Below are 21,606 nucleotides of genomic sequence, written 5' to 3' on the forward strand. Positions count from 1 at the left end.
GAGAATTTGCTCCCACGATACTGGAACACGTATGTGGATGACACTTTCGCCATTGTGCATACAAACATGGTCGACTATCTACTTGGGCAACTTGGCCAGGTGTTTCCCAGCATTAGCTTTACAATTGAAATGTGGAAAGAAAGGGAATTGGCCTTTACTTTTTGAATGTAGAGGTTCAATGTAAGCCTGATGGAAATCAACAACAACATACGGTCATCGGTCCGACCATCATCAACAACCTTACAGCATCTAACAACCCTAACAACATCAACACAATCGGTCGACAGGAGACCAACTCTCACCAAGACATTACTGGATTTTAATTCCTGCATCCCAATGCCACACAAAGGTGTATGCTGCATGTGTGAGAAGTGTTATGATTTATGGGAGCGAGACATGGGTAATGAACGTAGAGCAGCAACGAAGGTTGGAAAGGGTGGAAATGTGAATGGTTCGATGGATGTGCGGAGTATCGTTGAGAGAGAGGAAGACAAATGATGAATTGCGAAAGATGATGGGAATAGAGCCTGTGATGGATGCTGTGAAGAGGAACAGGTTGAGATGGTTTGGTCATGTGTTGAGGAAGGATGAAAGTGACTGGTTGAGAAGAGTGATGGAAATGAATGTAGAAGGAAGTAGAGGACGGGGAAGACCGAGAAAGACTTGGCCAAAGATGGTCGAAGAAGAAATGCGGGAAAGAGGGTTAACAAGGAGAGATGCAGAAAATAGGGCAAAATGGAGAAGATTGTCATGGGGACCGCAAGGCTGACCCCCGCTTTAAAAGGGGGGAAAAAAATGCTCTAAAAGGAAAAAAGGGGAAATTCCGCTCTAAAAGGGAAAATGGCCTTAAAATGCCTGTTGTTGTTTGTTGTATCCCAATGCCACACAAATACAGTGTAGCTCGAGCATGGACTGTCATCTTCCAAAGCTGATGCAATTAAAGAAATCAGATTCTTTTGAGGAATCCTGCTGAAAAATGGGTGTAGAAAACCAGATCATGTGTAAATAATAACAAAAAAGAACAAAGTAGCCCATAAATGATGTGATTTGACATTTATTTGCTTGAGGTTTGCAAAAATAAAAAACGCCTCCATCTGAGTATGAGCACCAGCACGTGACCGGAAGTGGTTAATTGTGAATAAAATCTGGGTATGTGCTGAGGCTCCGGGTCTATTGGCCAGAGGAAACCTGCTGTGAAGCGGCTGAAAAGTCGCCTGAGAGAGGGATCTGCTCTTGCTTGTTTGCGGAGTAGATCTAGTTTTACTTTCTGGTTGGAAGTGCCTTTCTTTCTTTAAAAATGTATTTTTTTTGTGCACCAAGTCGAGGCTTGTGTAAGAGCTAACACATAGAACATATAATAAAGGGAGTGGGAGACGAGAGGGGGAGAGAGAGAGAAGCACAACAACAGTAGAGAACAGGGACATCTGTGGAAGGGAGAGGGCTGGGTCGGGGTACGCGGGATGAACAAGATGGACACGACAAGGACTTTCATATCATTTTTACCAAGTTTGGTTACAATCCCATCAGCAGTGTCGGAGAAGAAGTTGCAAGTGTTTATGGACTGACTGACATACGGATGATGCGCCATCATATAAGCTCCCTGGAACGACGCTCCAGGTGAGCTAAAAAAGGGAGAAAAAATCAATCGATATCTATCATTTAGAAATTGTAATTTATATAGCTGTAAACTGTGAAATAAAAATCGTAATGAAAATTTACGTAAAAACCGTAAACGTGTCCGTAAAATAAATAAATAAACAAGAAGACATCATGCAGAGCACGATACTTGCAAAATCCAACCCCCCGGCCCCGAAAAAAAAGGTTGCAATTGATTCAGCAAATTGTCCATTTCATCAAGATCAAAATTGATGATCTTGATCAAATCAGTTGCCCTGAAACAACTTGCCTTTGCCTCATGGAAGGCAAATCCAACGAAGGCAATCTCATTTCCTTTCACAAAGCCCGGAACAAGTGTGTGTCTACCCTCAGGAGAGCCAGGAAACAATATCTCTCTACTCTCAAGAGTGAACTCTCAAACCTGTCTCCCTCTTCCAAATCCTGGTGGCGTCTTGTCAAATCTGTTTCTCATGTTTGTTCCCCCTCCATCCCCTCCCTTACCTCAAACGGCTACACAGCTGACCCCGCACGTGAAAAAGCCGAATGCCTCAACTCTGTGTTTGCCTCAAAATCTTGTGTTCCAAACCCGTCTCTCTCTGTACCCACCGTACCCAGTCAAACCCAGCTGCTCCTGGAATCTGTGTCCTTCTCTCCTGACAAGGTAGAGAAGTTTCTGTCAATTCTCGACTCTGCTTCTGCAACTGGATCAGACGGCATCAGCCCACGGGTCCTAAAATCCTGCTCTGCCGCTCTATCTCACCCTCTCTCTGTTCTCTTCACCCTCTCTTTTGCTCAAAGTCATCTGCCTTCACCTTGGAAATCAGCCAACATTACCGCTGTACACAAAAAGGTGCAAAAACAGATCCTTGCAACTACAGACCAATCAGCCTGCTCCCAATCATGAGCAAAGTCTTGGCATCAGATATCAAATCCTTCCTCTTCTCCAATGGCTTGATATCTGATCATCAATTTGGATTCAGACCAGGTCACTCTACTCCAGACATGCTGCTTCTGCTGTATCAACAATGGATGGAGGTCCTCAATGCCAAACAGGAAATTAGAGCCGTCTCCCTCGACATATCACGTGCCTTCGATACGGTCTGGCACCCCGCTCTGCTCACCAAACTCTCCTCCTATTGTATCCATGGAAATCTCCATGCATGGCTTGCGGACTTCCTCTCTGGTCGTAGTCAACGTGTGGCCCTGAATGGATTTCTCTCATCTCCCCTTCCTGTTAAGGCTGGAGTTTGCGAATGCAGTGTTCTGGGCCCTATGCTTTTTCTGGTCTTCATCAATGATCTCTCCAACTCTCTGGAAAATCCTCTCTGTCTCTTTGCTGATGACTCCACTCTCTGTCGCTCCATACCTCATCCCTCAGATCAGCAGTCTGCAGCCTCCTCACTCTCTACAGACCTGGTCAAAATCACAGACTGGTCAAACAAGTGGAATATGTCTTTCAATCCTGACAAATCTCACACTCTTACTATGTCTCTTCAAAAAGACCGTCAGGCCAACCCTCCCATCTATTTTCTCAACAATCCTATCCAAGAAGTTCTGTCACTCAATCTCTTGGGTCTCACAATCTGCCATGATCTTTCCTGGAAAAAACACATTTCCAAGCTGGCCTCCAAAGCCAGTCGCTGACTGGGCATTCTCCATCGTGCAAAGTCCTTCCTTGGCACACCTGAGCTCCTCACCACATACAAGGCTTTCATCCACAGCTCAATGGAATACTGCTCTCCCCTCTGGGCTGGTGCTCCTGCCTCACACCTCGCTGGGCTTCACGCTGTTGAAACCAAAGCTTTCAAGAATAATTGGAATCTCCCGTGATGAAGCTGATTGTGAGGGCCTTTCAATAAATCACCGCAGGCAGGTTGGTGGTCTTTCTGTCTTCTACTGACTCCTCTCTGGCTTAGCCCCCCCCCCTCCACCCCCCAGTCTGTGCTCTGTCCCCTAAATACTCCGACAGGTCTCACAAGATCTGCCTGCAACCCTCTTCTGGTGAAACTGCCAAAATCAAGACTATCTGCTCACCTTCCACTCTTTCATTCCTCTTTTTTTTCTTCTTCTTTTTTTGTATACTGAATCGAGGCTCGTGAAAGAGCTAACATTTACTTCACAAACAAATCAACCAGACAAACAAAATATATAAAAAGAGGGAGCGGAAGACAACATGGGGAGAGAAGAGGAAGCACACAAACACAACATTTGAGAGCAGGGAGATGTGTGAGAGGGAGTGGGCTTGGGGGGAGGAGGTGTGGGAAGGGGGGGGGGGTGGGAGAAGTATAAAACACAAGGACACCAAGGACACCAAGGACTTCCAGGACAGAAGTTGGTATTTCAAAAAAGTGGAATTGGGGTGAAATTAGCAGGGGTAGAAAAGATCAAGGTTTTGGATGGGGGAACATAAGAGATGGTGGTGATCAGCTGTTTTAAAGACCTGGAGGGTGGAGTGGGATTGAAGAGAGTGAGGGAGTTTGTTCCAGAGGTGGGAGAAAAGAGGAATGAAGGAGTGAAGGTGAGCAGAGAGTCTTGATTTTGGCAGTTTAACCATAAGATGGTTGCAGGCAGATCTTGTGCGACCTGTAGGAATACTTGCGGGACAGAGCCCAGAGAGAGCTGGGGGGGGGGGGGGGGGGGCAAAGCCAGAGAGGAGTCGGTAGAAGACGGAAAGACCACCAACCTGCCTGCGGTGAGTGAGTGAGAGGCCCTTGGAGTTAGCATCATCGCGGGAGATTCCAATGATTCTGAACGCTTTGGTTTCAACAGCGTGAAGACGAGCTAGGTGTGAGGCAGGAGCACCAGCCCAGAGGGGAGAGCAGTATTCCATTGAGCTGCGGAGGAAAGCCTTGTATGTGGTGAGGAGCTCAGGTGTGCCAAGGAAGGACTTTGCACGACGGAGGATGCCCAGTCGGCGACTGGCTTTGTAGGCCAGATTTGAAATGTGGTTTTCCCAGGAAAGATCATGGCAGATAGTGATACCCAATAGCTTGAGTGACAGAACTTCTTGGAGAGGATTATTCAGAAAGTGGATGGGAGCGTTGTCCAGTCGGTCTTTTCGGAGAGACATCGTAAGAGTGTGAGCTTTGTCAGGATTGAAAGGCATGTTCCACTTGTTTGCCCAGTCTGTGATTTTGTCCAAGTCTGCAGAGAGTGAGGAGGCTGCAAACTGCCGATCTGAGGGATGAAGAATGGAGCGACAGAGAGTAGAGTCATCAGCAAAGAGATAGAGAGGATTTTCAAGAGAGTCAGAGAGATCATTGATGAAGACCAGAAAAAGCGCAGGGCCCAGAACACTGCCTTGTGGAACTCCAGCCTGAACAGGAAAAGGAGATGAGAGAAACCCATTCAGGGCCACACGTTGACTACGACTAGAGAGGAAGTTCGCCAGCCATGCGTGGAGATTTCCATGGATACCAAAAGAGGAGAGTTTGGTGAGCAGAGCGGGGTGCCAGACCGTATTGAAGGCACGCGATATGTCAAGGGAGACACCTCTAATTTCCTGTTTGACATTGAGGACCTCCATCCATTGTTAAGAAAGCAGAAGCAGCATGTCCAGAGTAGAGTGACCAGGTCTGAAACCAAATTGATGATCAGAGATCAAGCCATTGGAGAAGAGGAAAGATTTCATATCTGAAGGAATGATGGATTCCATGACTTTGCTGATAATCAGGAGAAGGCTGATTGGTCTGTAGTTGCTGGGATCTGTTTTTGCACCTTTTTTGTGCAAATCGGTGATGTTGGCAGATATCCAAGCAGATGGCAGATGACCTTGAGCAAAAGAGAGGGTGAGGAGAACAGAGAGAGGGAGTGAAAGAGCGGAAGAACAGGATTTTAGGACCCATGGGCTGATGCCGTCAGGTCCAGTTGCATAATCAGAGTCGAGGGTTGACAGAAACTTTTCCACCTTGTCAGGAGGAAAGGACACAGAGACCAGGAGCAGCTGGGTACAACTGGGTATGGTGGGTACAGAGAGGGATGGGTTTGGGACACAAGATTTAGAGGCAAACACAGAGTTGAGGCATTCTGCTTTTTCACGTGCGGGGTCAGCTGTGTGGCCGTTTGATGTGAGGGAGGGGATGGAGGGGTAACAAACACCAGAAACAGATTTGACCAGACGCCACCAGGATTTGGAATAGGGAGACAGATAAGAGAGTTCGGTCCTGAGAACCGAGAGATATTGTTTCCTGACTCTCCTGAGGGTGGACACACACTTGTTTCGGGCTTTGTGAAAGGAAATGAGATTTCCTTCCATTGGATTTGCTTTCCAGGAGAAGAAAGCAAGTTGTTTCTGGGCAATAGCCTCACCACAAGATTCCGTGTACCATGGATGGGAGGAAGGGTATGACAACTGAAGACGAGATGGGATAAATCTGTGCATGAGAGAGAGCAATTTACTTTGGAAGAATTCCCAGGATGAGTTGATGTCAGAGGCGGTAGAGATGGGAGACCTCTCCAGATGATTGATGGCTGCTTGAAGACCGTGCCAGTTGGCCTGAGTGAAATGCCAGACTCGTCGACACTGAGGAGGCTCTCTGAGAATGGTCAGAGAGATGTCCACTTTAACAAGCACATGATCAGATGAGCCGATTGGAGCAGAAGAAGAGCAGCAGACATTTTCAGGGAAGTTAGTCATAACCAAGTCCAGAAGAGAAGATGCTCCGTTGACTGAGATCCGGGTCGGGAAATTGACAGATTGTGTCAGTCCCAGTGAGTCACAGAAGTCCTTTGCTGAAGAGCCATGGCTGGTGAGAGAGGTACCCACACCCAGCCAACTGGCATGGTGACAATTGAAATCACCACATATGAGGAAGAGAGAGTTGGGATGGGTAGATAGCAGTTGGTCCATATTATCAGACAGCGAGATGTAGATGGAGTCATCACTGTTTGGTGGACGGAACAACACACATATGAACAAAAGGTGGGAGCGAAGGGGAAGCCGTAGCCAAAGGTATTCCCGGGGGTGAGGTGGAGAGAGGGCAGTGCAGGGCGAGTGAGGAAGAGAGTTTTTTTTATAAAGATGGCAACCCCACCTCCAGGACGAGGCTCAGGTCTATCATACCAGAGGAGGGAGTAACCTGGGAGAGATACCAAGGAATCAGAGACATCATGAAGCAGGAAAGTTTCTGTTAAGCAGATCACGTCTGGTTTGTCAGAAGCAACCTGTATGGAGAGATCAGTCAAGTTTGAGCGAAGGCCCCAGATGTTTGAGGTCCATACGAGCATCGGATACAGAACGGGGGGGGGGGGGGGGGGGGAGCGGTAGGGTTAGATGTGAAAGAGGTAGGGAGAGCTGTTGAAGGTGTGTCAGAGATTTCAGAATAGCTTGGAGAAAGGGAAGAATGGGGTGGACAAAAGGTTTGATGGTGATTGGGTGTGGTGTGTGGTGCAGTGAGGTGTTATTTGAGGAGGGGGAAGAGTGAGGCAGAAGGTTGGGGGAGATTAAGGTGAAAGTTGGAAGGGGAAGAAGCGGGGAGGATGCTTTGAGGAGGAGGGGTGAGAGGGGAGTCTAGGAGGGGAGGGGCAAGGGGGGAGATTTGAAAGGGATGGGTGATGGGGAAGATTTGGAGGGGAGGGGCAAGGGGAAGATTTGAAAGAGATGGGTGATGGGGATGATTTGGAGGGGAGGGGAAAGGGGATAGATTTAGAGGGGAGGGGTGATGGGGAAGTTTTAGAGGGGAGGGGTGATGGGGAAGTTTTGGAGGGAAGGGGTGATGGGGAAGATTTGGAGGGGAAGGGCAAGGGGGAAGATTTGAAAGGGATGGGTGATGGGGAAGATTTGGAGGGGAGGGGCAAGGGGGAATATTTGAAAGAGATGGGTGATGGGGAAGACTTGGAGGGGAGGGGCAAGGGGGTAGATTTGGAAGGGAGGGGTGATGGGGAAGTTTTGAAGGGGAGCGGTGATGGGGAATTTTGGAGGGAAGGGGTGATGGGGAAGTTTTGGAGGGAAGGGGTGATGGGGAAGATTTGGAGGGGAGGGGTGAGATTGGATTTTGAAAAGTGTACGATTAATGGGAAACGAACATTTATTGCAAAATGAGTTTCTTGAGACCTTCGAGTCAAAAATACATTTGAGGACGCTGAAGGATGTGTGGAGTGCTGGAGAGTTTAGGGAATGTATGAAAGAGGCACTGTAAGAGATGGAATTTTTTTTTGGAATGAATAGATTTGGTGAGCAAGTCGAAAGCATCCTATTATAGAAGAAGAAGAAAATGGTGTTATAGTATACGATAGAATACAGTTCTTCAGGGGACAGTTTAAACATTTTTAACAACGTGATCACGTGATCACGAACAACGTGGTCGAAGAACGAACGAACAAATAAGAACGAACAAACGGATAAGAACAGAGAATGAAATATTTTTTTGGTTTTTTTTTCAGGTGAGATTTTAAACAAGGAAGTATGGGGTGAAAAGACCGGGAAAAACAGAGACCGAAAGTAATTGCAGCGCAATCGAAGAATCGCTGAGACAAAAACAAAGCCTCAAGTCAAGGTCGGACACGGTAGCCTACTGCACTAGGCCTCAGAATACACGACATGAACTAACCGACGATTCTGTACACAGGTATGAAAAACCAACACCGAGAATCCTATTAAAGACACACCAACAGGTACACACACCGAAAGGAAGATACAGTTTCGACAAAAACACAATTGTGAAAAATTCCTTAACTTCGAAAGCGGAGCGCATGGACAGCTTTGAAGAGACGTGACCTCCAATCTTGCGCATGCGCAGTAACATCTTTTCTCCCGCTTCTGGAACAAACTCCCTCACTCTCTTCAATCCCACTCATCCATCCAGGTCTTTGAAACAGCTGTTCACCACCATCTCTTATCTTTCCCCATCCAAAACCTTGATCTTTTCTACCCCCGTTAATTCATTCCAAATCCACTTTTCTGAAATACCGACCTCTTTTCCTGGAAGTCCTAGCAGTGTCCATGTGTTTTTTTTTTGTTTTTTTTTAACCTCTCCCACCCCCCAAACCCCTGCCCACGCCTCCTCCCCCCCAAGCCCTCTCCCTCCCACACATCTCTGATGTCCCTGCTCTCAAATGTTGTACTTGTGTGCTTCCCTCTCTCTCTCCATCTTGTCTCCCGCTCCCTTTATTTCGTCTTATGTGTCAGTTTGCTTTTTTGTCATTAATGTTAGCTCTTACACGAGCCTCGATCTTGTATATATATATATGACTCCATGGTAAGATCTCCAACCTTTAATTGAACAAACAATGACTCAACGTTTCGATTAACAACATGTGAAGCCACACGCCTCCGTTAATCTTCCTCAAGAGTGATAAAATCATCTCAACATCCCCTTATATGCAAAGTGGGCGGGGTATATGCAAAGTGGGGTGGGCAAAGCTGGACAGCCAATGAAACCGTATCACACCGCTCTCGTGAACGGAGACGTTATTGACCAAATTCAAAAATCAACCGCATATTAACGGCTTAAAATAATCCTGTAAGCAATGCTGGATTATAACTCAAGTCTTTAGAAAATCAGGAACAATAATTACATTTAATTAAAAGTTAAACTTGTAAACAATTAAATTGTAAATTAAATTAAAACTGCAAATATATTAAAGCAAAATTTTTTTTAAGGTAAAATAAAATTGCCATAATATCAAGATCACGTGTGACATGTGGCCCTATGCGGTAAACTGTTCATTGGCTGTCCAGCTTTGCCCACCCCACTTTGCATATACCCCGCCCACTTTGCATATAAGGGGATGTTGAGATGATTTTATCACTCTTGAGGAAGATTAACGGAGGCGTGTGGCTTCACATGTTGTTAATCGAAACGTTGAGTCATTGTTTGTTCAATTAAAGGTTGGAGATCTTACCATGGAGTCATTTGGATTTACTCCCAACCGCAAATCTTTGCTTATATATATATATATATATATATATATATATATATATATATATATATATATATATATATATATATATAATTATATTTATATATAGAAAAGCTCAGGTCAATAGGATGAAAAGTGACGATTTTTAGATGAAGGTTGATGATTTTGGAAGTTTGACCTTGAGTTGACCTTTGACCTTATGAACTCAAATTAGTTGGTTTTCCAATTGGGTGACTCAATATACAAATGCTGTTCAAATTTAAGTCAATCGGATTAAAAATGGCGATTTAAAAAATCTGACCTCCAGATGATCTTTAACCTCAACGTCAACAGGCTTCTCAATTGTGACGACCTCTACAACTTGGTAAAGTGTCATGACGATCGGTTTAGAATTGTGACCTGTAGGCTGGTGACAAACAGACAGACAAACAAACAGACAGACAGAATGAAAAATCACTCATCGAGCAACACTTGGAAAAAGAGAACAAAGTAGAAATGCACTCAGTAGAGCATCATTTTGACCTCACAAATAAATTGGTGGTTGAATTTAGTGACCTCATGTGCAAATCGTCTTCAAATTTGAAGTTAATCGGATGAAAATTGACAATTTTAGAAATTTGGCCTATGTTGACATTTTGGCCTATGTAGACCTCAAATATAGTTGGTGGTTGAAATCAGAAAGCTGATATGAAAATCCTATTCAAATTTCAAATCAATCATATGAAAATTGGGGATTTTAGGGCAAATGGGCATATATTGTATAAATGTATATGTATTGTATATATTGTACACAATATTAAGGCTCATTGGAAAGTGAACATTCAATTGAGCCTCGGTCCTTACATTCATTCTCTGTGTCGTGTGAAATGTTTAAAAGCATTGAGCACAAGGGTGACATTAAAAGACGGACACAAAGGGAACCTTCTCTGCATTTTTTTTTCTTGCCACAAACTTTGAACAAGTAACTTGTTCGCTTTACCTACACTGGAATACAAGGAGTGAACCAAGGAGCACTCCCGATTGCGCACAACTGGACTGGGCAAGCTTCGACGCTTTGTAGGCAATGTTGGCACAAGCAAGCGCTCGTGCAAATCCGACCTTTAGCATGGCTGCAGTATAATCGATGTGGTGGAAAAGCTGCATGTGGAATACACCCTGCTTCCAGCTTGAGGAATTGGCGGAAAATGTGATTGCTGGACATGCCAGTTACAAGTTGGTTTTGTTCAATCTCAGCACTGAGCGGGAACCAAGATCTCCATGCTTTATTATACAAGCAGCTATTCAAACCAGCTATATTGAAATTTCATTTTCTTTCTTTTGTCTGTTTCTTTTTGAATGTCACTATCTTGAAATGTGAATAAGAATACCTGTAAAACTGGCTGTGATTAGTAATGGCAGTAATCTTATGGAGCATGATTGACAACACTGTAAAAATGTCAATGGGCCACCAATACCATTCTGTGCGAATTCGTTTTCTCATGTCAAATACATTGTTTACTACTGCAAATCCAGTTTTGTAAGGCAGTCTTACAAAAAAGCAAGCCTTTATTAATTTCTAGTTAATTAAAATATGGGTCGGTGAAAGAACCGAGTTAAAGGTGCCGAGATGATGAGGGAATCGGCGTTGTACCTACTCATGTCGGAGAAATGGAAGGAACAACACAGTTTCTTCTGTAGCTTATTAAGGGGATAGAAGCAGTTGTGTCATGGCACACAGGTTGAGTTCAACAAATATGTTGGAGCCGCAACTGGGTGCTGGCCTGTTCTTGAGGGCAGCATCGCGTGAGGGTATTACTGGCATGGTTTTGACACTACACAATCTTTCCTGTTGTGAATCTTCATTTTATTGTGTGCCAGAGGTGGAGCTTCCTTATCTTGTCCAAAAATTGCTCTGCTGAACAATGCATGGCCTTCGATAATAATAGCTTGGTTAAAATCCACCTGAACATACTTTGTGGTTGAAAGAGGGTGGAGTAGGGAGGGCCATAAATACAGTGGGGGTACAAAAGTATGACTTCAGTAGGAAATATATTAATTAAGAGGTGATAACAAAAGAAATCATTTTAATATGAAACCAAAAGGACTTTAAAGGGATTTCCATGAATTCTTAAGGATATAACAACACTATCATAATAGTAAAAATCAAATATGTCAACATATAATCAACAATCAGTGTGATACATTTGCCTTGCCAATTGCCTCAATTTCATTTGGGATTGATTTAATTAATTTATGGATTATGTTTGAGTAAATCTTTTCCCAACAGTGTTTTAATGCATGCCAGTGCATAGTGAGACTGCTCACGTAAAGTTTATCTTTCTTTGAAATGGATTCACCCTTCATTTATTCTGTTATTATAAGGTGTCAGTTAATAATCCTTACTATAATTCACAGACATACATATTGATATTTTAAAAATATTGTTGCGGTTTTGAGAAACCACTAAAAAGTAATGGCAGCCACCATACAGGTCCCTTACAATAGTTATTTCATAGCAGACCATTATCTTAGTCTCTTCCCCTTATTTTGGGTTAGTATGTCTTTTTGCGTTGGGGAAAGGAAAGATAGGTCCTCCACTCATAAGGCATAATGCATCAGGCTCCAAGGCACAACATAGTGTCTGGGTTCATAAACCCACCAATCAAGATGAAAGTTACTTTGGGGGAACTTGTGGGGCGGAGTAACCGGCTCCACCAATCGGGAGCCAGGAGACCTCCAAGATTCCCCCCCCCCCCCACCCTCGGCGAGGGTGAACAAAGGGATTTTGAACACGATTTTTACTCTCTTGGTTCGTGGCTGGCATCGCAGGCGGTTACGGTTCATTTACTCTCTTGGTCCGGGCTCTTGGTCACAGGCGGTCGCAGTTGTGCTGGCTCTTGGACATTGTGGACCTAACAAGTGCCTGCATTGAGACTCTCTGGCTGCTCTCTCTCTCTCTCTCTCTCTCTCTCTCTCTCTCTCTCTCTCTCTCTCTCTCTCTCACCCCAATGAGCACGTGGACATTTTTGCTCTGGGCAGGCCGCCTTCTCGTACGCCTCTACACCTGCATTATTCCACTCTGGGCATGTCTTTTGTGCACTCACCACGTGTCTGAAAGATTGCTACACTCTGGGCCTGTCTCTCTCTGCCGGGTTCACTCAGCCTCTGCACATGATTGCTCTCTTGCCCGGACTCTCCCTGCTCCCTCTGGCTGCACTTGGACATGACAAAGAGGCCTTGAACTTGCTCGTTTTGTACGTGTTCATTGTTCTCCACTGGCTGCCAGACTGTCTCTTGGTGTACGTGCGCACGACCTTACCTGCCTAAGTCCGTGCTGATGAACGACCTCACTTGCCGTGCTGGTAGGTATCCAGAGCATTGCAGCCTTTGTGCTATCAGGGTTCCTACGTTCGTTTGTTTGTTCCCCTCCCCGTGAAAGTGTGCTGGGCCTATGTGATGTTGTTTATCCGTAGTAATCATCATAAGGCGTAGAATAAGCTATGTTTCTGCCTCTTGTCCCTTTTTCTTTGCTATTGAAATAATTACATTGTAAATATTTGTAAATAAATCAAATCGTTAAACGTTTTCCTTTCTATCTGTCCGTGAATGGCTTTTCCTTCATTGATCCGCTATTGTTTGTATCCAGGTTATCATCGACCAAAACGGCATTAGCATCCCTCTGGCGGTTACCAACGGTTTTCTCTCGGCCGTCTAAATTTGGTACGCTGGAGGGTACGTACGGTACGTACGGTACGTTTCCTAATAGAAACTGTCACGTGGTACAGGTAAGCTATTGCGCGACGGTCCGATTGGTGTTTGTAGTTGCAGGTTCGCAACCCGCTAAGCACAGAGTTATTCGTGTGCGGCAGCCGCAGGTCCAGTAAGTTCTGGAGGGAACAGAGGTTAACCCCGTCATAGTAAACCAGAACCCCGGGTTGTAACACATCGGTGCCAGGAGCGGGATTCCTGTCCAAGCACCGTAACACAGTTGGTGCCGGCAGTAAGATTCCGCTCCGGTAACCGTAACAATATATATATTTTACATATATATTTTAACACTGTTTCGGGATCCACGGATGGTCTTATCTAGCTAGACCTTTCAGCTCAGACAGTCCATGTTAACATACCACATCTGAAGCAACAATATTTTCACCTATTTGACCGAATGCCAATTGTTTATTCTTCTTCCCAAAGCACCGGAAACTTTTCAGGACCAAAATAGCACAACGACAGGGTCATTGTTGCATTCAACACTTTTTTCGGAGTTACAGGAAAGTAATGGGACTAAAAGTAATGGAACGGGACCTGAAAAGGAATAGGAAGAGTTTTTGTGAGGTCTCTCTCGGTCTGGTCTTGTTCTCGGGTGGTCGCTCTGGTCTCGGGTGTGCTTGTGAAGAGAACTTTTCGGAGCTTTTGTGTGGCCTTGCAATGTTGGAGGAGGGGGGTGTTGTTGGACAGTGTTGCTTTTCGGGGGAGCTGGAACCGTGTTGCGTTTCGGAGGGGCTGGAGAGCGAAAGAAGACTGGCCACACGAACGACCTCACGTTCGTGGTGACACGAAGAGCAACTTCGCCCCATCTTGTGCATTTCCCACGCGGTGGCTTCAGGCCACTTTGTACAGCCGACTTCATTGAACGATCTCGTTGAGCAAGCTGAGTGCCGGCCAGCTTAAAACAGTTTATTTAATTTAGCATTCCCCTTTTGTGTATTTGTGACTGTGAAAACGTCTCAAATTAGGAATTAGATTTACCTCACCTTTCATTTTCATTCCGTGCTTTATTTCTATTAAGTCATTATCGTGGTATTTTTTATTTGTTGTGTCGTGTTGTTTATTCATTGTTGGTTTCGGGAAACAAACCGTGTGCTTCGTTCAGGTAAGCACCCCACCGCCTCCTGTACCCATCGGGTAACTTCTAAAGGTCTACAGGGTTTGAAAGGGTTATTAATTGGCGGCTGTAGTATAGAAATTGAGGGTGGAGCCAGGTGAACTGTCCAACGGAGAAGATTAAGAGCTTTGGTGAGTGCACAGTCCAGAAAGTTAGAGATACGCAAATCACGTACATCATAAAGGAGAATGACTTAAATAAATCCATGGTGATTTCATTGGAAGAAAGAAAGAGCTAAGGCTGCAGAACACATTGGCCATTGTAAAAATAACTGTGATTCCTCACAAATCAAAAAACAGGATTTCTATTCTAAAGGCAAAAAAGCCAAAGCAAACAAGTATATTGGTGAGGAACTGTTGGGATTTCTGAAAGGTTTTGCTATGGGAGAAACAGTTGGATTGATGAGAGTTCTAAGTGAAAGCTGTAATTAGAGCTGTTTGTGTGTTTTATGCACATGAAAAGGCTCTTGATCAGATCAACCAGACAAAGGTGATGTATATGTGGAGTAAGATAGGCATAGACAGGAAAGACAGATGGAGATTCTTGGAATAGGCAATTTAAAAAAACAGACCCAGGGACAGTGCGTCATTATTTTCATCATGACTGCTTGCTTTGTCCAACTTTATTCAGTACACTCGGACCCCACTATTTGTGGGTGATACGTTCCTGGAAAATGCCGCGAATTGCAAAACCGCAAATGATGGGGCATTGTTTCAATGTAAAAATGGGGGCATTGGTTCCCGAATTGTGAAAATCCGTGAATATCGAGGAACAAACTGCGAATGTCGATGAAAGTCCCACAAATGGTGAGGCAAATCCCGTGAATGTCGAAAATATTCCGGTAATGTTGATGAAAGTCCCGGAAATAGCAAGGCAAAACCCATGAATGGCGGCGATAATCCGCGAATGTCGATGAAAATCCGTGAATGCATGCCGTGCCATTGTTTCAATGGGGAAAAGGGAGACAGCTAATTGCACTAATAGATACTGTGGAGTGTTTTCCTTCTGTCCAGTAACTCTCGGTGATGATGTGTTATGCAGCTGGTGGAATATCCCGTGAAGCTGTTCACAGTGTGAATGAGGGGATATCCTGCGAAAGCCATGAAAACGCAAAACGCACAGCAGTGAATGTAGAAGCAGGTCATGCTTGCGGGTTGTAGAACATTGTTTTGGCGTATATCCAGCTGCTTTATTCATGGCTGGTGAAGGATGGGTTTTTATAAATGTGTCAAACTAGTGGCTCGTGAAAATTAATTTTTTTGCGCTCTCGAAAAACTGCAAATTCGCAGAACACGACCGCGAATAGAAAATGCCCCGCAAATTCACGGTACACTTTTCCACGAATAAGGAAACGCGTCGCATTTTATCAACCGTGAATACACGGAACCCGCGAATAGTGGAACCGCGAATAGCGGGGTCCGACTGTATATATGTAGAAATACTATGGAATGAATTGGTCAAGGATGTAAATGAAGGGGTCAAAGTTGGAGTTCAATTGTGAAAAATGGCCAGTCTTGCTGATGATCCAACAATGGTAGCATGTTTGAAGGAAGGAATGCAGGAAATGATAGACAGTCTAAATGGAACATGCTGAGACCATTGAATCAAGATCTGTATTCACAAAAAAGGTGATGTGGATCATAGGTGTAACACTGAATAATTTTATATATATATAAAAAAAAATCTTGGACATACAACACATTTCAAGTTCTGTATTTTAGTAGCACACTCAGGTTGGGAAGTGTAACAAGGGGATATTAATTTGAATTTGAATGTTTAAATAAGCCTTGAATATCATAAAATTATTCTTGCACACAGTTTTGATTTATAGCGGCGATGGTTTGGAATGATGCTGTATGAATTGGAAAATTGGACACCACGGAATGATGATGTAAAGCAGAGAAGTGTTTGAATGAACAAAGTATGACTGTATGCAAAAAGAGGCAAGAGTTGGTAGGGGTCGAATTCTAAGAGGTGACTGTTTTCTGAAGGATGTTCTTGAAAGGAAGATGGATGTAAATAGGCCTCAAAGACGTATAGAATGGCACTACTTGGTATGCTGAAAGCAGAGGGAAGTATGGAGTTAAAGAGAAAGGTGGAGGACAGAGAACTTTGGGGAAGATATAAACCATTCACCTGGTAATAGGAAGAATACCTGATGATGACAGGAAGTTGGAAGCCTGATGCCATAACTGTTCAGAATCACCCGTCTACCTTGAATGTAAAAGGTGAGAAAGTATCACACTTGTGACACTTAACGGGCCTCGTGTAAGGCAACGCTTCTTTGTGGACTTTGGGGTTTTGACCGAGATTGGGATATGCTTGAGATGTCCCGGCATAGGAACAGCTCACTGTGTGAATGAGGCACAAGACTGTATGTACTGTCTATAAATTTCTCAATTTCACTCCTTGGTTAATTTTAAATGTTTTACCATTTGACCAGCATATACTCTTCGAAAACAATTGATCAGCATAAATTTGTCTATTTCACACTATAAATATGACCCACTACTCCAAACATTTTCCCCTTTCTCTCCCACTTATCCCATACTCTCCATACCCTCTTATTCTCTCCTTTAATCTCTACTCTTCCTCTTTCCTTTTATTGGTTTTTATTTGGTCGATTTAGCCACCACATTTCCAATTCTGTTCCAATAAATGTGGCAGACATTTTGGAATAAGAAGATTCCTTTGAGTTGTGGAAGTTCTTTGTTGCCCCAACATAACGGAATTCATTCGGCCGAGACCAGACTAAAGTCCAGGTGAGCTAATAATGTGTGTTTATAGGAGCGATGCCACCCCAAAATACAATGGTGCTGATGAGAATGGTTGCTTGGGTCTTGTGCTGTATTTTATGTCATTAGTGTACATGACATATTGCACCTCTTGGTTTTTTTTTATCACTCCACCCCTCCAAGGACATTTAAGATCTGAGTGATTAAGGCCAAGGTGTTCTGGCCTAGAAGAGGGCCACTCTTGTAGCTAAGATGTTGGACTTTTATAATAAGAATACGAGTTCCCTTTCAAGGAACTTTGCTGCAGAAGGAAGCCATTAGGCCCATCAAAGACTGCACTATTATTACCAATGTTTGGTTGTTTGTATGTGCTCTAGCCTTTTAAATGCTGAGCATTAGGCAAGGAAGCAACACTTACTATTTTAAAGTCTTTGGTATGACTCGGCTGGGGTTCAAACCGCTGACCTTCTAGACTCAGAGCAGATGCTCTACCACCGAGGCTGGTTAAAGCTTTTGTCTTCTTTGACAAAACCATGAGTTGTTTGTCCTTTTATAGTCTTTGCTCTGCGGTCCTTGCATTTCCAGTTGTTACCTCCGCCACCAAAGGTAGATGGAGGTTAGGTTTTCACCCCTGTCTGTCCGTTTGTTTGTCCATTTATTTATTATTATTATTTTTTTGTATACAAGATCGAGGCTCATGAAAGAGCTAACATTAATCACACAAAAAGTCAAAGTGACACATAAAACACAAAATAAGGGGAGGGGTAGACAAGATGGGGAGAGACGGGGAAGGACACAAACACAACATTTGAGAGCAGAGACATCGAGAGAACTGTGGGATGGAGAGGGCTTGGGGGGAGGTGGGAGAGGTATATAACATATGGACACTGCAGGGACTTCCAGGAAAGAAGTTGGAATTTCAAAAAAGTGTATCTGGGGTGAATTAGCGGTGGTAGAAATGATCAAGGTTTTGGATGGGGGAAGATAAGAGATGGTGATGAACAGCTGTTTTAAAGACCTGGAGGGAGGACTGGGATTGAAGGGAGTGGGGGAGTTTGTTCCAGAGGCGGGAGAAAAGCGGAATTAAAGAGTGAAGGTGAGCAGAGAGCCTAGATTTTGACAGTTTAACCATAAGAGGGTTAATGGCAGATCTTGTGCGACCTGTAGGAATATTTGGGGGACAGAGCACAGAGAGAGATGGGGGAGCAAGGCCGGAGAGGAGTCGGTAGAAGACAGAAGACGACCAACCTGCCTGCGCTGAGTGGGTGAAAGGCCCTCAGAGTTAGCTTCATCGCAGGAGATTCCAATGATTCTGAAAGCTTTGGTTTCAACAGCATGAAGCCGAGCTAGATGTGAGGCAGGAACACCGGCCCAGAGGGGGGAACAGTATTCCATTGAGCTGCGGGTGAAAGCCTTGTATGTGGTGAGGAGCTCAGGTGTGCCAAGGAAGGACTTCGCATGACGGAGGATGCCCAGTCGGCGACTGGCTTTGGCGGCCAGCTTGGAAATGTGGTTTTCCCAAGAAAGGTCATGGCAGATAGTGAGACCCAAAAGCTTGAGTGACAGAACTTCTTGGAGAGGATTGTTGAGAAAGTAGATGGGAGGGTTTTCCAGTCGGTCTTTTCGGAGAGACATTGTAAGTGTGTGAGATTTGTCAGGATTGAAAGACATGTTCCACTTGTTTGACCAGTCTGTGATTTTGTCCAGGTCTGCAGAGAGCGAGGAGGCTGCAGACTGCCGATCTGAGGGATGAGGAATGGAGCGGCAGAGAGTGGAGTCATCAGCAAAGAGATAGAGAGGATTTTCCAGAGAGTCGGAGAGACCATTGATGAAGACCAGAAATAGCACAGGGCCCAAAACACTACCTTGGGGAACTCCAGCCAGAACAGGAAGGGGAGATGAGAGAAATCCATTCAGGGCCACACGTTGACTACGACCAGAGAGGAAGTCTGCAAGCCATGCGTGGAGATTTCCAAGGATACCATAGGAGGAGAGTTTGTTGAGCTGAGCTGGGTGCCAGACCATATCGAAGGCACGTGCTATGTCAAGGGAGACAGCTCTGATTTCCTGTTTGGCATTGAGGACCTCCATCCATTTTTGAGACAGCAGAAGCAACATGTCCAGAGTAGAATGACCTGGTCTGAATCCAAATTGATGATCATAGATCAAGCCATTGGAGAAGAGGAAGGATTTGATATCCGAAGCAATGATGGTTTCCATGACTTTGTTGATAATTGGGAGCAGGCTGATTGGTCTGTAGTTGCAAGGATCTGTTTTTGCACCTTTTTGTGTAAAGCGGTAATGTTTGCTGATTTCCAAGATGCTGGTAACCTTGAGCAAAAGAGAGGGTGAAAAGAACAGAGAGAGGGTGAGATAGAGCGGAAGAGCAGGATTTTAGGACCCGTGGGCTGATGCCGTCTGGTCCAGTTGCAGAATCAGAGTCGAGGTTTGACAAAAACTTCTCCACCTTGTCAGGAGAGAAGGACACAGAGTCCAGGAGCAGCTGGGTACGACTTGGTACGGTGGGTACAGAGAGAGACGGGTTTGGAACATAAGATTTTGAGGCAAACACAGAGTTGAGGCATTCGGCTTTGTCATTGTCCTGGCATCTTTTGTCCTGGCACTCCTGAGGGTTGACACACACTTGTTCCGAGCTTGGTGGAAGGAACTGAGATTGCCTTCAGTTGGATTTGCCTTGCAAGAGGCAAAGGCAAGTTATTTCAGTTCAACTGCCTCACCACAAGATTCAGTGTACCATGGACGGGAGGAAGGGTAAGACAACTAAAGACGATATGGGAAAAATCTGATGGCAGGGTTTGAACCGCCAACCTCCATGACAGAGCAGATGGTCCCACAATTACACCACCGAGTCTGGTTGAAATTTTATTTGCAATATAAAATCCACTTAGTAAAAGCCTACTTTTATCATAACTGCTGGTGTTGATGTTGATAACTTTGAATACAATAATCACACATCTTAAGTGTTGTATGTTTGTGAAATATAGGTACAATAAACTTGTGAATATATTTTCTGTTCAATTGTATTAACATGCACAATTGAAGCAGTTCTCAACATTTGGCAAAAATTACTATTTTTCGAAAAAAATATAGTTCATTCAAGTTAATTAAATTTTCTTGTCCTGTGAGGTATTAAAATGGATTGAATTTACAATATAGCAGATGACCAATAATTTATGATCTTCATGATATGTTAAGTACAAGTTTGAGTATATCTCCTAAATTGGAGAGATTAGGTTAAGTCCTAAATTGGAGAGTAATCTCCTAAATTGGAGAGATTCAGTTAAGTCCTAAATTGGAGAGTAATTTCCTGAATTGGAGAGATTAGGTTAGGTCCTAAATTGGAGAGTAATCTCCTAAATTGGAGAGATTCAGTTAAGTCCTAAATTGGAGAGTAATTTCCTAAATTGGAGAGATTCGGTTAGGTCCTAAATTGGAGAATAATTTTCTAAATTGGAGAGATTCAGTTAAGTCCTAAATTGGAGAGTAATTTCCTAAATTGGAGAGATTAGGTTAGGTCCTAAATTGGAGAATAATTTTCTAAATTGGAGAGTAATTTCCTAAATTGGAGAGTAATTTCCTAAATTGGAGAGTAATTTCCTAAATTGGAGAGTAATTTCCTAAATTGGAGAGTAATTTCCTAAATTGGAGAGATTAGGTTAAGTCCTAAATTGGAAAGTAATTTCCTGAAATGGAGAGATTAGGTTAAGTCTTAAATTGGAGAGATTAGGTTAATTCCTAAATTGGAGAGTAATTTCCTAAATTGGAGAGATTAGGTTAAGTCCTAAATTGGAGAGATTAGGTTAATTCCTAAATTGGAGAGTAATTTCCTAAATTGGAGAGATTAGCTTCAGTCCTAAATTGGAGAGATTAGCTTCAGTCCTAAATTGGAGAGATTAGGTTAATTCCTAAATTGGAGAGTAACTTCCTAAATTGGAGAGATTAGGTTAAGTCCTAAATTGGAGAGATTAGGTTAAGTCCTAAATAGGAAAGTAATTTCCTAAAATGGAGAGATTAGCTTCAGTCCTAAATTGGAGAGATTAGGTTAAGTCCTAAATTGGAGAGATTAGGTTAAGTCCTAAATTGGAGTGTAATTTCCTAAATTGGAGAGATTAGGTGAAGCCCTAAATTGGAGAGATTAGGTTAAGTCCTAAATTGGAGAGATTAGGTTAAGTCCTAAACTGGAGAGTAATTTCCTAAATGGGAGAGTAATTTCCTAAATTTGAGAGATTAGGTTAAGCCCTAAGTTGCAGAGTTTAGGTTAAGTCCTAAATTGGAGAGTTTAGGTTAAGTCCTAAATTGGAGAGTAATTTTCTAAATTGGAGAGACTAGCAACGTGAACGTTATGGAGTTCGATCGGTGCAGCCGTGCAGCGATCGGTGCAGCCGTTTGTGTGGCACCCGGGAAAATAACATCGTCACAATGAGAACAATGAACGTTATGCGAACGCGAATGTTATGCATGAGTCCAAACCTGAGAATGCTGGAGACTAAAGCTGAAATTGGGAAAACT

The 21,606-nt window shown here is 43.8% G+C and overlaps 1 protein-coding gene across 23 annotated transcripts in view; it reads left to right on the forward strand.

Annotated features, from left to right (window-relative positions):
* The window catches only part of LOC137417608 (vinexin), a 361,763-nt gene that overhangs the window by 83,138 nt on the left and 257,019 nt on the right, over positions 1–21,606 (forward strand). The window contains exon 1 of one of the 23 annotated variants that reach the window (XM_068103515.2): positions 12,679–12,818. The exons of the other annotated variants lie outside the window; for them this stretch is intronic. The gene's annotated coding sequence lies outside the window, so the exon portion shown is untranslated. Of the gene's footprint in view, positions 1–12,678; positions 12,819–21,606 lie in introns of those variants that run through there. 23 annotated transcript variants of the gene reach the window in all.

The sequence above is a fragment of the Myxine glutinosa genome, chromosome 4 (assembly GCF_964187855.1).
Source record: "Myxine glutinosa chromosome 4, kmMyxGlut1.1, whole genome shotgun sequence".
In the NCBI taxonomy this organism is placed as follows: domain Eukaryota; kingdom Metazoa; phylum Chordata; class Myxini; order Myxiniformes; family Myxinidae; genus Myxine; species Myxine glutinosa.